Below are 14,107 nucleotides of genomic sequence, written 5' to 3' on the forward strand. Positions count from 1 at the left end.
ATTAAAATAACTTAGCTTCCTAAAAAAAAATTTTTTCCGGCTCTTTGTCACTTAAGAAACAGTGTCAAAGTGCCAGAAAAAGCAATTTGTTTAAAATATTTTAAACTATTATTTAATGTGATTTTAAATATCTGATAAAGATTGGTATAAATATGGAGTTCTTTTTTTATCTAATTTTTATTAAAAACAACCACCCAAGCTGCAAACAATATTAGCGCAATTTTGTTCGCAGTATGTAAAACATATAATGAACATTGCGCCATTATTTTTGCTTCTCGGGTACAACAGTTGTCTAAAAAGAATTAAGATAAAAGTTATTTTTGTCGTTGGAATAAAAAAGAATTCCACATATTGTCATTAAATAACAAGAAATGCTTGATCAAATTGCTGCGGAACATACTTTTTTACATGAATTAACCATGAAGTAATTGTTTTAACTAACACAGATGCGTCATACGATATAACATAACGTCATATTATAACACGTCTTGAGCTATGGAAATATGATACCAGTTTTTTTTATCAACATAGACTCTAAAAAATCATTTTTTTAATCTCAAAATATAGTAAAACTACCTGAATTCACTTTTTTAATTAGGAGATTTTAATTATTTTATTCCAAAACAAGGCCCGTTATTTATCAGGCTGTTAAAAAATCAAACTTGCTATTCGAAATTACTGGCAACACATGATAATAAATCTTTTGCAAATGAAGTGATAGCTACTTGTAACACGCTTGGCCTAAATTTTTTTTATAGTGATGATAAAAGGGGAAAAAATAAGTTTACACGACCTATGGAAGAATTGCACTAATGGTGGCCAAAATAATTTTTTTAATACCTGCTCAAATTTATTATTATTTTAAAAAAATTCATACAACAAAGTATGTATGTTCAAAATTTCACTTAAATTTGATCTGTAGTTCAAACGAGAAACTTAACTTTGTTGCAATAACGCTCATAAGATTTTTTCCACGGGGAGGGGGAGGGGAAATTAATGTATTTTTTTTATTTTAATAAAAAAATTGTTGTAATTTTTTTATTTTTATAAAAAAGTTGTTGCAATTTTGTTTATTTTTATAAAAAAAATATTACAATAATTTCTTTTATTTTTATAAATATTTTTAAAGTTACTTGTAATTTTCAAATAAAAATTTTTGAATTTTTCTTATTTTTTATTCTAACCATCATCAACTTCGACGTTTATATTAAAGTTTTTATTAAATTGATTAATATTGATGCCATCATCAGATGTGTCAGCAGTTGTCTTCGTAGCTTGTATTTACGTCTAACTTTTCTAGTATAAAAGGTTAGTAACTTCAGTTCGAAGAATATATATATATTTTTTGGGACTTGAACTTAAAGATAATGAACAAAAATATCTCAAAAGATTCTCCCCCAGCCTTAGTGCAAAGGCAATAAGTTACTAAAATATTTTAATATACTATCTAATTCTAAATTCAAATTCACTATCATGTTCCAAATTTTATTTGGATATCTTTTAATGTTTAAAAATTTTTGAACGAGTTTTTACCCCTATCAATATGAAGGGTTTGTAAGTTTTACAATTTACAAAGATAATTAAATAAAACTTAAAACCGGTGGATAATTTGGAAATAAGTAAAAGATAGTAAATTAAAAAATTTTATAAACTCATTTTCATGTCTAAAATATCAACGATCAGGATCTGCCACTAATTTCAACGCAATTTCAAATGCAAAAAAGATGTTTTACAAAGACCTTGCATCACTAAAAAATATTTTTTTCAAAAAAACAGATAAAAGCTACACTTTCACTAAATTTTTTTAGAGCACATTTTAGGGGCTCAGTGGAAAAGATGTCTAAGCCACAATTACTTCATTTTTAGTAAACTGAAAAAAAACTTTAAGTACTTTTTCAAAAATAACAGGAAAAAGTATCACTATCGGAAGAATAGTGTTTATCATACAGGGGAAAAAATACATTGTTATATCTATTAAAAAATTAGGACACCTTATTACTGTGCCTTGCAATATCCAAAAGGTTAAGCTCCTCCTAACAGCGCTCTTTTCTTAACTCTATAAATAAAACATTATTTTGGTGTTAAATAAATCACATTTTTGACATCTATCTAAATTAAATTTTATATTAAATATGTGTCGAAATATAAAAAGGAAAATAGGAGTGCGATCATTTTAATTGGTATTGCAAACATATTTTGCATACATCGTTGACATTCGTAAAGTTAGAGGTAGATACTGGCATGTTGGAACTAAGTAAATTAATCTTTAAAGATATTCAGTGCCTTCATTAATAATTTTATTTTGTGCAACTAATTTACCGCTGCGGTCTTCAAGAGGTATGCTATCTGTTTTTTTTCTTGCTAAAATATATGTTATTTTCCCATCAGGGATCTGCAATGTATCTTTGAAGTAAGTTTTGCAAATCTTTTTAGCATTTACGCCTGTATTAGTTAGTTTATAGGTACGACTGTTTGTCCTGTGTTTATCTTTTACAATTACAGAACTCATTACAAAGATTGTGTTAAAAAAAGTTTGATTACAGCAAGCAACAGTTATTTTACTGCTACACTCTAGATTGTAACCACAATCTCTGTTAATTTATTTTAACACACTCTTTTCCTGTTGACTTTATCAGAACGCTTTCTTTGTGTTGATCTGGATGGGCACCTCTATTACGACTATATTTGTCAGTCTTCTTTTTTTCTTCTCAAAAGAGACTGGGTTTCTTTTCATACTTCCTGGGAGAAGTTCTCTTCCTCTTCTACTTCTCCAAAAAGGTTAAATTTAAATCTACAGTAAAAATACTATTGGACAATAACAATTAGGACTCAAAAATTCCTTGGGTATTAATTTTAAGTCAATTTGTACATGCCATCAACGCCTGTAAAAAAGGCATAAGTCTGGCGTTTTCTTCAAGATATTGATCCCCATTTTAGGTTTTTTTAAGTAGAATTTTACGTTTCGAATAATCAAAAACATGATTTTTCTGTCATATATTTTTTTCTTATCTGAAAGCTGTTTTACTAATTTTACAGCTAAACGAAAAGGGAGAGATTGGGAAACAAAACAAACTCAGGAAAAAGTTATTTAACTTATCAAACGATGCTAAAACATTACAGAGTAAAAACTCAAACCAAAGTTGCTAGAAAAAGGTGTAGACCTTTTCCTGTCAAAAAATCTTGAAACTAGGAAGAAGAAGTTGTTGTTGATAATGTAAATTTGCTCCAATTATAGATATTTTAATAATGACTGATGGTTCAAGGTATGTATGATGAATATAAAAATGATGCTTTTGATACTGTTATAAATATCTAAACATCATATTCAAAAATACAATAACTTGATGTAGTTGAATCTTCTTATAATACTCTACTGTCTAGGTAGTATTGTAGATATAATCTGGGTAATCCTTTAGTGAAGCGGTCTAAAATAATTATATTTTTTTGCTTATTGCACTCCCATCAGTGGAGACTTTTTAAACATAAAGAATATTTAATGGCTTTTGTACATACATCGACTATCTTATAGTCTACTATTGCAATGGAGTGCCGCTACATCAACTTAGAGTTTGTAAGTAAGCAAAAAGATATAATTATTTTAAACCACTTTAATGTAGGGTTACCAGTTATCGAATATTTTCAAAGAACTCACTCGTTCAATGTGCCACAATGAAGAACCCCTTGTCTTATCTGTCAACTTTAAAGATCGATATGAACTTGCTGCTTTTTAAGTTTTAAAATGTTCAGAATTCGTATTTCTTAAACGTTTTTAAACTTCAAAAAATATGGTAAGCAGGTTTATGACATAAATAAACGAGTTGCTTGCACAATGCGGTCATTGGGTCATGGTCATGCAGAACTGGAAAAATTCATTTCACTTATAAATATTCCTTCGTCAATGACTAGAAACAATTACGACAAGTTTTCTAATACAATCAAAAAAGTTGTAAAAAAAGTAGCAATCAAAACTGTGGCTGGTGTGGAAATCAAACATGATTCAAAATGTTATTGTTGAGATTGGTATTTATTTCATGTGATAGAACATGGCAACGGCAAGGCTTTTTATCATAAAATAGCGTGATGACGGCAATAGCTTTTGATAGTGGGAAAGTTTTAGACGCAGAACCAATTAGTAGAATTTGTGAAGCTTATGTTTTACTGAAACAAAAACAAAAAAAAGTGAACCTTTATATTTTTCTGAGTGAAAAAACGTACATAAATGTGCAAATGACTACAATGGGTCTGCTGGAGGTATGGTGCCATTTAGTATTAAAAAAATATTTTAGCGTTTTATAAAAGAAAGCTATTTTCGTTATTTAAATTATTTAGGTGATGAGGACAGTAAGAGGTATTTGAATGTTAAGCGCGTCTAACCTCGTTTGGAAATAAAAAAAATCTGAGTGTGTTAGACATTTACAAAAATGTATAATTACAAGATAAAAAAAGTGAAAAATTTTTTAGAAACTTTGGTGATAGAGGTAAATAAACAGACGCTACAATTAATTTGATTATATTTTTGAGTGTATGTTGCGGCATCATACACTCTAAAATCTCTGGCCTCGATTCCATGAGCATATACTCTTAAAGGTTGTAAAAACTTGAAATACAAATAACTATAGCATGTAAAATATAAAAATGTTGATAAAAACAGTTTGCAACAACAAACTATTTGTGACTAATAACACAATAAGAATGATAAAGTAGAAGAAAAAGAAAGAAAGTTGTATAAAGCAGGAGGTTTCCAGTACTTTTATTAGATTTTTTTCAACTATAGTATGTTTTTTCCTCAAACTTAACCTGTTTTAAATCTGATCTTAAGATTTTTTTATTTTTGTTATTTAGAAAAGCATTTGGTAAAAACACAGTGTTTAGATCTTTAGAAAAGCATTTGGTAAAAACACAGTGTTCAGATCTTTAGAAAAGCATTTGGTAAAAACACAGTGTTCAGATCTTTAGAAAAGCATTTGGTAAAAACACAGTGTTCAGATCTTTAGAAAAGCATTTGGTAAAAACATAGTGTTCAGATCTTTAGAAATTTGGTAAAAGGTCATTAAGAGAGCTAGCACGGTTACTTGGGTTTAAATATAAAAAACCATTTTGTATTTTTTTCCAAAGATTTTGTATATTAAATTTATATTAAGGGTTTATATTCTTGATTTCATTTCAAATGTTTAAAACTTCTGTGTAGGAGAGGGGAAGAGGGAGGGCATTTCCTTTAAATCCAAACCACACAAGTGTAGAACCATGGGCATAAAACTTGAAAAAAAAAAACTAATAAAAACTAGAAACTAAGCAAAATGCTTTACTTCCAGTGTTAAGTATTCTGAAATAGAGGGTGGAATTCTTGTCCCAAGCCCTGGTGGAGAAAAAAACGGTTCATATAAAACTTGAAGACCTTTTATTTCAAAAAAAGTATTGCAAAAAATAAAAATAAACTATTATTTTGAAGTTTAATTTTTCATAATTCCATTTCTTGCATTATTGACCAGCACATTTTTGACTTAAGTAGTGCAGCACAAAATCTCACAATAACATCAAAAAGGCGACATTGTTTAAGGAAAAACAAAAATATAGACTTTCAATTTATTTATTATTCTTTCAACACGTACCCGCAAGTTGGCTGTTTTTTTTAGTTTTTTTACACTCAGTTGCGAGACAATGCTAAAGGTCATTTTTAACACACATTTACAAACACTACCACCACCACCACCACCACCACCACCACCACCACCACCACCACCACAACAACAACAACACCAACAACAACTACAACAACAAAAACAACAACAACAATAACAACAACCACCACAACAACAAAAACAACCACAACAACAACAATAAAAACAGCAACAACAACAACAAATTTCATTACTCGATGGAGTTAACGTAATTTATGTTAAAAATAACTACAAAATTGTTGATTACTCCTTACTGAATAACTGCATCTATCTCTCAAACATGGGGTAATTTCGGATCAGCTAACGTAGCATATATTTTTCAAATATATAAACGTTGTATTTATATTTGAAAGCGGAAATGATTATATTGCTTCTAACTACATATGAATTTCAGTTTTATCATGTTTTCTCGCAAATATTAGAGTGCATAATACGCACAATTATCTTGTCAATTATCTTGTCGTTTAAACAATAATTAATATAGTTTTCAAAAACATCATTCAACAGAACGCGCTGTAGTCAAAGTCTGTTTTCAATTAAAGTTTAAATAAGTTTGATAACAACAAAAAACACGCTAGGGGTGTTCTTTGTTCTTTCCAATAATTTTAACACAGTTAACTACGAGATTCTTCTTTATAAACCAGATACTTGTGAAATAAGAAACAACATCTGTAATAATTTCGCTGTTAACTTGATTATCGGAAACAGTTCTAAGCCATTTTTTTTTTTTTTTTTTTGCTTTTAATAACGATATCTACTCAAATTCCAAAATATTTTTTTATTTTTGATGTTACGCACGCGTTTTTTAAACACACAAATATCAACCTATTGTTTTATACGATTCATCAAGAACTTGAGAATGTCAACAAATGGTTTAAAGCTAATAAACTCTTTCTAAATGTTGAAAAAAGCAAGTATATTACTTTTACAAAGTCATTCCAATCAGGCACTCTAATGATCTGATTTTTGATAAAACTTAAACAAAACTACTCAATCAGGTTTTTGCGCATAATTTTTAATAAACATGGTTCTCTTTAATGACCATTGGTCAAGAGTTATATAAAAATGGTAAAATCTAAAACTCTCGACAGTATGCTTAAAACCAAGCACCTAATTAACACTAATCATACACAAAAAGTTTATTTTGTATATACTCACAGCTACTTCAATTAATGTAACATAATCTGGGCAATTACTTATCTATTAAAGTTAAATAAAATTTTAATATATTAAAATAAAATAATAAAATACACGGCGGTTGCCTAATATCAAATGTAATCAAATACACAAGTGGGAGACTTTTATTAGGCCACAATTGCAAAGTTTTTTACCGTCCTAAAAAAAAACTGTAAAGCAACCGGGCGGGCGAAATATTTCCATTATCCATTATTTCAATTTTTTTTTTTTGTTGATAGATATGTAATTTGTAAGGTTCTGCGGGTATTTTTCAGACCAGTGCACAGTGGACCGGATATAAGATATATGGTGGACAAAATTATTATGCTCTTTTTTTTTACAAAAACCCTTTAAATGTCTAAACAATCACTTTGTATTAAGATATCTTATTATAAATGTAATTAAATATTTACTATTAATAAAAGTTATTTAACAATCTTTATAAAATTTAAAAAACGCGGATTTATTATGATGTAGATACCTAAGAAATATATAGCCAAGAAGGCTTTTAAAATGAACCATAAAGAACATAACTGACTCATACCATTTATACTTATAGAGAACAGGAAAGCGGTTGAATAATTTTTAGCGAGAAGCTACAGCTTAAAGCTAATCAGCTTATAAGAAGGACTCGTAGAACTGTATATTAAAAATGTAAGAAAAATAAATCTTTAGCGTTTTCAGGTAATTATGTTTGATCATTTACAATATTAGTACTATACCTATAATAATATAACAAGCAGTAAAGAATAAGAATTTAAATAGACATAATGAGCCTACATAGATATTTTGATCGTATTACGTACTCGACCTATAATAATCTAGGTCGAGTATGTAAGGTACTTTTTTCAGAGTTGTTAGTCCTTGGCCATGCCTTAAGTTAAAAAATTGGGTTCTTGGCCTTGACCTTCCACCACATCCTATTGAATTATAAATTTTCTTGAATATTTCATAATTATTGTCATTTTTTAATTTCTTAACCTATAACTGCAACTGACCTCAAGCATAAAAATTTAATAAAATTGTGTGGTGAAAATTTTAAACTGTGCTTTATAACAAAATAAAACTTCTTATGTCTAAAATCTTTTAAAAAGAAAAGTATACATTTGAAACGTATTCCTTTCTCTTTTCAACATAAAAATAATAAAGAATTAAAAGTATTATTATAATATTCTCTATAAAATATAATTATAATCAATATAACTGATACTTTAATACAATAATGCTCACAGAAATTATATTCGCGATATATTACTTCTTCCTAATAATTCTGGAAGAATATTTGGCTGATAGCAGCATTCGTCACATTGAGGAAAACAGTCTTTTTTTGTATTGCTAATGGTAGACCTACTGAGCAATAAACACAAATATCAACATAGTTAGCTGAGTTTAAAGGTTCAGCTGGTTCACCACAATTCATTGATCGAACAAACATCACATCTTGCAAACCTTCAGGCAATTCTGCATCCTGCAGTAAGGAATCACAAGAAAAACACAGACTATCTAATGCATATTAAAGCAGTTGCCTCTCATATGTTTTCGTGAAGCATAGATGATTCTCCACATACCACACTCATCACAACAAAGCATCATGCTACTATTCTTGGCATGTTGTACACTGGAAAAAAAGAAGAGAACTGCCTTTAGCTTTCTTGAGTGAAGGTCTATCATTTTCAGAAGTTTCTGTCCCATAAACATCTTCAAAAGATTTGAAATGCCCATAATCTTTCATCGTTAGGAAGTGACGCTGATGGTTAGGAAGTGACGCTGATGGCAACAATGGCTTAAAAATTGTTTTAAAATTGGTGTCAAACAATTCAGACTAATTTTTTCACAAAAGCTAAAGTTAAACTCAGAATCTATTCTATTCAAACAACTCCACACTTCATTTTAAAGTTCGTCTGACTGCATAACATTAAAAAGCTGACTGCATAACATTAAACTTCTTTTAACTGTAATCTTTCAGTTATTTTGCTAAGAAGTATATTTACAGGCTCTATTGAGTCCAATAGATCTTAATAAAAATTATGCTTTTCTGCAATTATTCTTATTTTCGCAACACTATTACAGCTGTTTATAGCTTCTTTGCTACTGTCAACCATTGTATCACGTGCAACACAAACTGATCAAAAACTCATTTTCAAGACTGACATAACTTGTTTAGCAGGGTTTCTATATGAATGATATAGAGCTGTGCGAGTAGCACACAAATAGTCAAGATCAAGAAATAAAAAATCATAAATAGCTTAACACTCATGTAGGGTACTCTGTGGTCAGAACCACCATCAGAATACATAAATAAAACCGACTATTTTAGCAGCCTCGGATATAAGATTTTACCTATTAAAATTTTACCTATATTTGTTAAAACATTTTTGCTGTACGGGGGGTTGAACCAATGTTTCTATTTCTATTACGCTTTTTTGCAATTTTTTTTTCAAATTTTAGCTCGAAATTTTGAAAGCCACATTTTTTAAGGGCATCTTCATAAACGCGTTTAGAGGAGTTAAAAATATTTTCATTAGAAGAGTTTTGGTTTAGCCTATTGTTAATTGAAATTAGAATTTGTTTTAGAATTTGAGGGGGAATTCGAATTCACATTAATATACAATAATTCGTCATTAGGTTTTTTGTAGGGCTTATAGGAACTTTCTGAGAGGTAAAATTTGAAAAAAAAATCAGGGCTTATAAGAACTTTCTGAGAGGTAAAGTTTGAAAAAAAAATTGCAAAAAAAGCGGTCTTAGTATTGGTCTGATACTTCTCTATTTCTCTCTTCGAACTAAAAGAAATAGGAATGTTCCGTGTCTATGAAATTAATATTTACAACATCCTACAATTTTTTTGTTTAAGTAAAATATTGTTATGCTACCAAAAATTTTTCAAAATAACTTTATCATTTAGCAATTTTGGTAGCATAACAATTATTTTATGGTACATGTTTTTTTTTATAAGCATAACGCTTATAAGCATATGGAGGCTCAGATTTAGAAAAAAAATAAGCATATGTAAGCATATTCCTGAGCCTCGATAAACCATTTAAAATATTTAAATTTATTTAGTTAAACATTTTAAATATATGTATTTCTACATTTAAACCAACAAAAACAACAAAAATCAGCTTTATAAAGTAATAAAGTCATTGTGTTGCAAAACCTAAACCTCAATTCTTGAACAGAAAAACATAAAGTTTTTTATTTCTTCTAGCTTTTAATGTGTAGTTTATTTAATACGTTATTCAAAAGTTTATTTTATTTCTAAATCTTTTTTTCAGATACTGTTAAAAATAGAAGTAATAATGTAAAAAAGAATAAAGAGAAAGCTGCCTACATTGGCGATCCGATTGCCGTTAAAACTAGTGTTGAATGCGAACATTGCAAAAAATTCTTTAAAAGCCAACAAGGACTAGCTTTTCATGTTAAAATTATTCACGGAATCAGCATACAAGATTGTAAATTTCATTCACAACCACAAGTTCTTCAAAGTAACGAAGAACTTTTCACTCTAGAGTGAAAGATGTGCTCAATAACATAGTTAACATGGTTGTTAGTGCAATGAAAAAAAGTGAAGAGTCTAGCAAATTAGCTGGTAAGAAACGCCACCTCGCGATGGCTTAAAAAAAGAAACCTTTATTAAAGATGCCAAATCATCCTATCACAAATTGTTTCGGAAGGAAAGACGTTCCACAAAATATCTTGAACTATACGAAGTTATTTACAAAGAATTTCTAAAAGCCAGATCAAAAGGTCATATTGTTAACTTTGTATATTTCTGGCTTTGGAGTAAAGCCAGAAATATACAATTAAACATTGATCCAAACGTGGAAATAAAACATCATGTTATAGTTCAATTTTTACAAAAAAATGAGTTTAAAATGAGATCGAAACAAAGAAACAAAAGGAGAAATAAGAAAGAGATGGAACCATTCTTACAGAAATGGCATGCGACATACAAAGAAAAGTGTATAAGAAGAGGTTCTAAAGATCCAAGTTACGACAAAAATTGGGGACGGTACCAACCTGAACAAAGGCTTAATGTTGACCAGAGCCCACTTCCCTTTGTTGTTCATGGTAAGAAAACTTACGAGTATGTACCCAAGGGTCAAGGTGCAACACATAATACATGGATCTCACAACCGAGCTCAGAATTCAAAAAAAGACTATGTGTCCTTCAAATTATGTTTCGACCAGAAGAAGAGCAACCAAAGCTAGCCATCATTTTTAGAGGTCAAGGAAAACGCATTTCAAAAGACGAAAAGTTAGTATGGCACAAAGATATTCACGTTTACTTCCAACAAAATGCTTGGTTAGACCAAAACGTTTGTAAGCACTGGTGTGATAAAACACTCTTTCCATTTGTCAAAGAACAAAAGCTTGTAAAGTTTGTTCTTTTACTGCACAATTTGAAGGGACAGATGCAGGAGGTTTTGAAAATCCTGTGGCTGCTGCTAAAGGAATTCTCTGGTACGGTCTATCGAGTGCCACTGACTTTTGGCAACCAGTTGACGCAGGATATGCTGCCACTCTGAAAAGTCCTATTGCCATTGAACATCAAATATGGCTTGATAGAGATAATCATTCTGATATATGATTTAGTAATGAAATGCTCTACACTGCAAAAGAGAGACGAACTTTGGTTACACATTGGGCAGGTGAGGCATGGAAACACTTTTAAGTAGGACAAGCAAAGGATAAAATTTTGAACAATAGCTGGGTGTTTAATGGTTTCTGATAGCTCAGAAAATTTGCTTGTTAAACTAGTAGGCCTTGATAGGTACAAAGTGCCCCCACCATCCATCATTGATCCTGGTAGTCATCAATCCATAGGAAATTTTACCTTTACTAATCCGGACGAGAAGGAATGCGAACTATATATCTATGGTTTCATTGGCAAAATTTGTATATAGTATATATGTTTTATTTTTTATTATTATACTACGCCATTAATTTAGCTACATTAAAACCAAGGCAAATACAGAGCATAAGTCAACTTTTTATTTTTCTTATAACAATTAACCTTTAGTAACGCTTAAACTTTTAGAAAGTATTGAAAGAAGCATATTTTATTAGAAATATGTTTAAGCTTAAGCATATTTTTGAACCTCTTTTTACTTTTTGCTTAAGTATACCTGTGTCAAAAATTTTATATGCTTATAAAAAAAAAATATGTAACATAAAAACATAAAGTTTATGTTTTTAAACCGAGTAACTTTATCATACCAAAAACTTTATTAAACTAACTGAGTTTTCAATTACTTGCCCTAGGCCTCGATTGAAAACTTCGTTCCAACAAGTGATATAGGAACTACAACTTCTATTCAACATTTGAAACGTGCAACAAAACAACAGTTATTTGGCTTTTAAGGAAAGGAACTACTATTCTGTTTCTGAAACTTTTATTAACCCTAGTTATTGAATGTCTTATATGATATATAAGTCATTTAATAACTTATTTAAAAAAAAACAGTAAACTACTTTTATTATTAAATAATAAAAATAACACAAAATTAAAAAAAAGGAAAAAAACAAATAAAAGAAATTGCAGATACTCAATTGTCTGTTCAAACATAGGCTGTTCAGCCATATTCTACTTTCTTCGCTTTTTTTTTTTTATGATTATTATTTGATTTTAAGTTGGATCAACCGGGTGAAAAGGACAAATCCACTTTTTTTTCTTCCCAATTTCGCTCAGAATCAAATTTTTTCTTTTATATTTTTGTTCAAAATTTTTATAAACTAATAATATTATTTTGCGCTACCAAGTCTATCAGCTGTGATGGCCGAGTGGTTAAGGCGTTTGACTAGAAATCAAATGGGATCTTCCCGCGTAGGTTCAAATCCTACTCATAGCGTTACTTTTGTTGAATAAAATGTCACATTTTTATTGTTTACAATGTCGTATTTTATGTTGTAAATAGTAACGGACTGGTGGGCTGCCTCTTAGACCACTATTAAGTCACATTACTATATATTAATTATTACTATATACGTTACATTAAAATATTAATTATTACTATATATGTTAGATTAAAATTACATAAAATGTGGTCGATACTTTTTTTCAGTAAGCAAATCCAGCTCTCGCGTTTTTCGTAAAATCAAGACCCAATTATTTAAATTTATTTAAACCGTTTATACTCATTTTCTAATAATGATTTGCAACAGATAGATAATTTAATAGGTTTATTATATTAAATAATTCTTTTTAATATAAAATTGCAAAATTTGTTTTAAATTATACACTATTAAAAATGAAATCAGTATTCAAGCACTTATTATATTCGTGCCAGGATTTTATAAAAAAACGCGAAATCTGGATTCGCCCACTGGAAAAAAGTTTCAACCATAAAATGTCGCATCTTTTATAGTTTACAATGTCATATTTTATGTTGTAAACAGTAACGGACTAGTGGGCTACTTCTTAAGTCACTACCAAGTTCAAGCCAACAGTGTTGGCTTAGTAGTGGCTTAACATGTCTATTAAATTTGTGTATTGGTATTAAATTTCTCTATTGGCTTAGTACTGGCTCAATATGCATATAAGCCACTACCAAGCCATTATTATTTTTTATATATTATACATTATTGTTATTATTATTATTATTGTTATATATAATATATATATATATATATATATATATATATATATATATATATATATATATATATATATATATATATATATATATATATATATATATATATATATATATATATTGTTATGGTTTTTTGTGAGATCGTCTAGTGTTTCTGCCAGAAACTTTTGATTTGCAATGGTCATGTTTTTGTCACATTCTTTAGAGGTGTCATGCCTATACAGAATGTGACAGAGTTTTAATTGGTAATGAAACAGTAATACTGTCAAGTATTACTGTACAATGTCGTATTTTATGTTGTAAGCAGTAACGGACTGGTGGGCTGCCTTTTAGACCACTATAAAGTCACATCACTATATATTGATTATTACTATATAAATATTATTATTATATATCACCTTATTATACATTATATATATATATATATATATATATATATATATATATATATATATATATATATATATATATATATATATATATATATATATATATATATATATATATATTTGCCTGTTGGTCACACGAAATTCTCTCCAGATGCAGGATTTGGGATTCTGAAATTCATGTTTAGCATGCATAGAAGCTAGTACTCCAATTTTAAAATTCAATAAATCAGTCATCGTCGGTGACGAGAATGGTTCAATTTTTGTTCCAACA

The 14,107-nt window shown here is 29.0% G+C and overlaps 1 non-coding gene across 1 annotated transcript; it reads left to right on the plus strand.

Moving 5' to 3' along the window:
* The first annotated feature begins 12,621 nt into the window (after positions 1–12,621).
* trnas-aga (transfer RNA serine (anticodon AGA)) lies at positions 12,622–12,703 on the plus strand. Its single transcript has one exon. It is a non-coding gene; the product is annotated as a tRNA-Ser (tRNA).
* Positions 12,704–14,107: the final 1,404 nt, after the last annotated feature.

The sequence above is a fragment of the Hydra vulgaris genome, chromosome 10, assembly GCF_038396675.1.
Source record: "Hydra vulgaris chromosome 10, alternate assembly HydraT2T_AEP".
NCBI lineage: Eukaryota > Metazoa > Cnidaria > Hydrozoa > Anthoathecata > Hydridae > Hydra > Hydra vulgaris.